This window comes from Silene latifolia, chromosome 4 (assembly GCF_048544455.1).
Source record: "Silene latifolia isolate original U9 population chromosome 4, ASM4854445v1, whole genome shotgun sequence".
In the NCBI taxonomy this organism is placed as follows: domain Eukaryota; kingdom Viridiplantae; phylum Streptophyta; class Magnoliopsida; order Caryophyllales; family Caryophyllaceae; genus Silene; species Silene latifolia.
In genome coordinates, this window is record NC_133529.1 from 104348491 (window position 1) to 104354576 (window position 6086).

A 6086-nucleotide genomic window follows, 5' to 3' on the forward strand; every position below is an offset into this window, starting at 1 on the left:
ATGTAAAGGAAAATGCGATTATAAGAAGTTTGAACACATGGACACATGGAATGTTAAATTTCTATTGCAATCAATAAGTGTTTACACTTACGATATACATCACAAGGTTGTAATATGGTATTGACTACCCGAGTGTGATGTCGACATTTGTCGTTTGAGTTATTATTAACTCACCTTGTACATTGTTATATCCAAACGGGTTGTGGAGACAATTGAACCCCGTTAAAGTGAACATGGATTAACATTGTATTTGCCCATAGTTACTTACATGAGGCGACGTCTCGAAGTGACTAGAGTGTGATGCGATTGATGGCAAGTTCAAGTGCCATAGAGTCACGTGAGATGACTAGTCGATCACATAGGCAGACTGTTAGGAACATTTTGTCGGGCCTAATGACCGCTTATAGAGTTCCGGCAAATTTATATAGCCTGGTCGTGGCGAGAGCTGCTATAGTATTCAAATGAGTCGATTCTTTTGACTAAAGACTATTCGCCTAAGATGGCACAGTTTCAGATTAACTTTGATTTGTGTTACTACGACCTTCGTAAATGGGGTCAAATGGGCATATTTTGGGTTATGATGGTTGTGGCTAGTCGAAGGGAATGAGTGCGATAGGAATTGTCCACCCCTAGTCAGGGTTATAACAATATCTCAGGGCCACTCGAGGAGTAATGAACTGGAAATGTGTGGCCACGCTCGGAAGGTATCTATGATAGATAAGTCCGGTCAATCGGTTATTCTCGGATCGAGGAAACCACTCTCGATATGATCACTTGCAAGTACGACCTGAAAGACACCTTGCATTGAGTGGGAGATAGTAATAGGACAAGAGAATTGGTGACGCACACTTGTCGAGGACAAGTGGGAGATTGTTGGAATATGCGTCCTCCGACAATAATGCGATCACGACTGTTGATCATGATGATCACATGTTTAAGTCTCATTATAAAGAATACAATTGGGAAGTAATTTTTTGTCAATCGATCAACATATATCGGTAATGATTGGTGACTAGAGTTTGACATTACTTGTCGTGCGGACGGTGGTGATCGTTGACCCCTAGGTCATACCTATAGGGCAACACTCTTAATTGATCATTTAATTAATCGTATAACGTTACGAGTTAATTAAATTACTTGAAAATTGACAGACGATTTTGGAAGTAAAATTTACGTATCTCATTGAAATTTGATTAAATGAGATTCGGTCTGAGTAATTGAATTGTATAATTACTCAGATGAAATTATTGTTTAAAGAAACAATTAAAATTGAATGAATTATTATAAATACAATTTATTGTGATTTGTAAATTGGTAAAATATTTTGGTACAAGTAATTATGAATTACTAAGTCGATTTTTTGTATATGACGTATTTTTATTAATACGTTGATTTTTAATATGTTAAAAATACATAACAAATTTATGTCACATATGACATGTGACATAAGACAAAATTGACAAAAATAAAATGGATTCCATTTTATGTATGTACCGAAATTAAAGGGGAGAATTAGGCTAATTTTGTGTTGTTTAAATTAGTGGAAGACATAATCATTCACTAATAGCCTAGCCATGTAACCCTAGTTTGCATTGTGAAGGCAAACAAGAGCATGCATTGGGTCTCCTTTCTTCCCTCCTCTTCCCTCCTACCCGGTTTTACCAAAGAAAAGGCAAAGAGTTTTTAATTTGTCTAATATTTTTGATATACACTACATGCACGAGTGTGTATTATTCATTCATTCTAACTTATCAAAAATTAAGATTTTAGAAAGAGAAAATACTTCCTCTCCTATTCTCTCCCAACCGGTTTTTGGGAGATTAAAAAACCAAATTGTTTTGGGTCATTTTTCTACAAGAATTAATATTATCTAGTACCTATAATATTAATTTTAATTAAGAGTAAGCTTTGGGTATAAATCCTTGGGAGAGATCCTACACTTGGGTCTTGGTTCATCCAAAAGGGAAAGCTCAAGAACAAGAGAGAAAGGTGATCTCTCTTGTGCCCATATTAACCAAATTTCCAATGTAAGAACAAGTTTCTTCTTTATTTTGTTTAAATGTTTGCATGCATAAGATCATTAGTTAATTTTATGACAAATTAAATTAAAACATATATGAGTATGTCAAGTATATAGATCTACTTTTCCTTCACAACATACCGTGTTCTTTATAATATTCTTTTAATGGTCCCGAGAGAAACTCGGTGCCATTGTCACTTTGGACGGTTTTCACATGTTTTCCAAATTGGGTTATAGTCATTTGAAAGAAATTCCTCATTAATTGATTGACTTCCCCTTTATCTCTCATTAGGTGCACCCATACTCCCCTACTTCGGTCATCTACGATGGTCAAAAAATAATGTGCACCCGTCATGCTACCAGTTTTATATGGCCCCCAAATGTCACAATGTATTAAGGCAAACAATTCATTACATCTTTTATTATTAATGGAAAAGGGCAACCGTGTTTGTTTAGCACGACAGCAAGAATCACACACATCATCATTGTTCCAATTTAAATTACTACCAACTAATGTAGAAAAGGAAGGTAAAATACTACTGGAAGGATGCCCGAGTCTCCTATGCCAAAGACGAACATTCCCACTGTCACTTGCTTTAGTCCTTGACACAATCTCTCGGTTGCTCTTCATGATGTAAACCCCATCCTTGTGCTCACCCCGTCCAATCTGCATCCTCGTAGTTTGGTCCTGTATGACACAATAATCAGGATGAAATATCACAATACAATTATTCTCCCTAATTAATTGTTGAACAGAAATTAAATCGCTAGTAAGGGATGGCACGTATAAGACATCTTTCAATACAAATTTTTCATTAATTTGAACCACTCCATGTTCTTGAGCCATTATGTGCGAGCCGTTTGGCAGTCCAACAGTGGAAGGCGTGCCCTTCCAAGCTTTTTCCAGTAAATTTCGTCTACCTGTCATATGATGAGAAGCACCACTATCTAGTAACCATTCAGTTGTATAATCGATTTCCTTACCAGACAGTTTGTTACTACTTTTGGCTTTGTTGCTTATCAAACTTCTTAGAGCAACTAGTTCGTCATTGGACAAGGCTTGGGCTGTCTTTTGCGAATCCGAATCATTTGTTGACGCAGCATTAGCAACCTGGAAGGTGTTACCTCTGCTCGCCCACCACGTCCACGGCCTCGTCCTCGACCACGAGGTGGGTATCCATGCTTCTCGAAACAATTTTCTTCGGTATGATAATCCTTGTTGCAAAATGAGCAATGAACAGGATTATCTTCCCCTCGCTCCTTATTAGGATTGCTGCTACTTCCACGGCCAACCGCATTAGTTGCCTTCACTGCCATGGCGGCTTCATGAATGTCTTCTTTCACTTTGGTCACTGCCCTATGTCGTTCTTCACGTAACATTAGTGCATAGGCTCGGCTCAACGAAGTGATATCGTCTTCCATCAATAAATTCGAGCGTATATTGCCAAAGATATTTGTGTCGAGGCCCATGAGGAATTGATGGACCTTTTCTTCCTCGTGTTCTTTAAGCAATGCCGCTGCCGCTACGCAGGTACACTGTGGGACTCGGCTGTAGTTGGACAATTCGTCCCATATGGCCTTTAATTGAGTATAGTACTCAACTACCGACTGATCTTTGCCTTGTTTACATTCACTTAACTGGCTTTTTAATTGATGTACCCGTGGTGCGTTCCCGGTTGCAAAACGCTCCTTCAATTCGTTCCAAATTTCGGCTACGGTTCCAGTAAAGGCGATACTTGGGTGAAGGCTGACTTCAATGACGTTTCTCAACCATGCTTTAATCATTGCGTTGCATTGTCGCCAAGCCACGCTCTCTATGGTTTCTTCACCTTCAATGGTCGATACTGGTTTTGGAATGGCTCCTTCAACGAATGCTAATTTATTCTTAGCATCGAGTCCATTGCGAACTGCGTCCGCCCATAGCTCGTAATTTTCTCCATCAAATTTGATTTGAGTTAGGGACAAAATGGGACTGTCGGAAGGATGAAGAAATAAAGGGGAGGATGGCGAAATTTGCTCGGGTTTCTTGCCACTGCCATCTCCTTTTGCATCACTGCCGATAACTATAGTTCCGTTTGTCATGATTTATAATTGAGAAAAAAGAAAAGAATTGTTTTTTACTCTTGAAAATATTTAGGATCGAAAGGCTCTTGATGCCACAAGTTAGGTATCTAAAAGATACACCTAATATCTAAATATATTATAGAATAATTATATGACGATATAAGAAAAATATTGATATAAGGAAAATATCGTCCAATAAATATATATTCCGAATATATATTCTACGATATTCTCACGTATATATTATACGATATTATCTTGCTGTATATCTTTTTGTTTCCTAGTTTTGTATGAAAGGTTTCTTGCTAGGTTAAGCTTGTACAATTGTATATAGAGTTTTTTTTGTCTAACACCACTTTATAAAAATGGTTTTTGCGAAACACCACCTTTAAAAAAAATTCTGGCATTTTGGTACCTTTAAAAAATAAAAATGGTAAGACACCACTGAATAATGGCCAGAAACTGGGTATTATTGTAAAAACTCCGGCAATTTCCCTCCATTTCCCCCCTTATATTCCCACCATAGTTTTTCCCTCCATTTCCTCTTCACTATCTTCTGTCTTCTCTTCCTCTCTTCTCTTTTGTCGCCTCACTTTTCACTTAACATACTCATTAATAATCAAATGTCGATGTGAGTATTCCAACACATTTGAAGACATCGTTGAAAGAAGCAAAATACGGGAAGAATCTATATGCCGAATGACGGAGATGAGAAACAATGAAGAGGGAACTGAAAGTTCATCTTATAACAAATACGTAATCAAGCAATTGAAAGCGCATATGCTCTCCACCGGAAAAGGAAAGCACATATACTCAATCACCAAGCACATATCCATAATCATGCTCAGTTTCCGGCCGGAATTAATACACATATATTTATTTTCCAGTGGGACTTTTCACACTTAATTTCTTTGAGGATGTGTTAAATTGCTTGAATGCAAATGCATTGAAAGCACATATGCGCAAGCAACCATAATCTGAGTTTCATTAAGAAGATTTTTTAATAAAGCAGGAGCTAGATGATGAATGATGGAGATGATAGAGTGAAGAGGGAAAGAGTGCGATGAAGGAGATGAAGAAAATAAGATGGAAGAAGGGAGATTAGCAGTGTGGTGTTGAGAAAGCTTGGGTTTTGATTTAAAATTGTTACAAATGACGCCTGAGAATGTTAATAACACGAAGTCAACGCCGGATTTTTTTCAATTTGGTCAAACTCCGGCAATTTGGTTGTGTTTTACAATTTTTATTTTTTAAAGGTACCAAAATGCCAGATTTTTTTTTAAAGGTGGTGTTTCGTAAAAACCTTTTTTTATAAGGTGGTGTTAGACAAAAAAACCTTGTATATATTGATAGCGTTGTATATCGTTTCCATCCATCAATAATACACGGCATAATTGCCTTACCATTCTATGTTCTTCGTTTCTCGGTTTATCATGCTATCATCGGAGCAGGTTTGATCCTTGTGTTGAAATATGTGCCCTCAACAATAGTGCGATCACATGTTTAAATCTCATATTAAAAATACATAAGGGATGATTCATTATATAGTCAACTGATCATCATTAATCGGTAATGATTGGCTAACTAGAGTTTGACATTACTGTCGTTTGACGGTGGTGGTCAGTTGATCCCTTAAGGTCACACCTAAAGGACAATTTCTTTAATAGACAAATTGATTAATTGTATGATGATACAAGTTAATCAATCCCTTAAAATTGAACAATTCATTTGTGAGAGAGAATATTTATATCTTATTGTAATGGGATTAAATAAGATTTATTTTAGTAATTGAAATGCTTTATTACTAAAATTATTTATTGTTTGTGAAACAATTGAGATAATATTGAATGGTTAATTATAATTACAAGATGTTGTGAACTACAATTATATGACCTATTTTATTTATGTGATCAAGTACCACTAGTCAATTTATTGTATGTAATTAATTAATTTATAAAATGATATTTATGTGATAAAAATGCATTAAATTAATTAATAACAT